Raw genomic sequence first — 668 nt, 5'->3', positions numbered from 1 at the left:
GCCAACTCCCACACCATCCAAGGATCTTTCAGCTGCTGAGCCTTATGGGCAGTGGGCAGGCAGCTTCAGGCTTTGGGGTACCCTGGGCCTTTTGCCGAGCTGCCCCAGACCAGGTACTCATGGTAGCCAGACTCAAACCAGTGGTAGCATGGCTTCTTCTGCATGCATCCAGAACAAGCAGCAACCAACTGAATATAGCTTTGTAGCTCATACCAGAGAGCCCGGGGCTGGTTACAGGCAGTGGTAGACCTTTGCTTGCACAGAAGCCTCGCCCAGGGGGCTCCAAAACCAACAGACCCGGAGGCTGGCATCAGACCTCAACAGAACAGCACCCAAAGAGTGGTCTCAACAGGCATACGAGCCCACTGGAGCAAATACTACCCCATGAGGTCAGTCTCTACAAAACAGCTTATACTCTGTAGGCGTGGCCAGTCTCCACAGCCAGACAGCCTAAGAGTCAGTCTCACCCACTGACATGCCAACAGCAATCAAGGCTCAACTAAAAGAGGAAGATGCACACAATCTAGATAAGGAATTCTCCTGGAGCATGCAGCGCAAGTGATCAGAGAGACGGTGCCACGGGGCCACACAGGACACTTACTACATAAAGCCACCTGGCTAAGACTGGGAGACATAGCAGATGTGCCTAATACATGGAAACAAACACA

Source organism: Pteropus vampyrus, unplaced genomic scaffold (genome assembly GCF_000151845.1).
Source record: "Pteropus vampyrus isolate Shadow unplaced genomic scaffold, Pvam_2.0 Scaffold505, whole genome shotgun sequence".
In the NCBI taxonomy this organism is placed as follows: domain Eukaryota; kingdom Metazoa; phylum Chordata; class Mammalia; order Chiroptera; family Pteropodidae; genus Pteropus; species Pteropus vampyrus.
Note: the sequence above shows the minus strand (reverse complement) of the source record.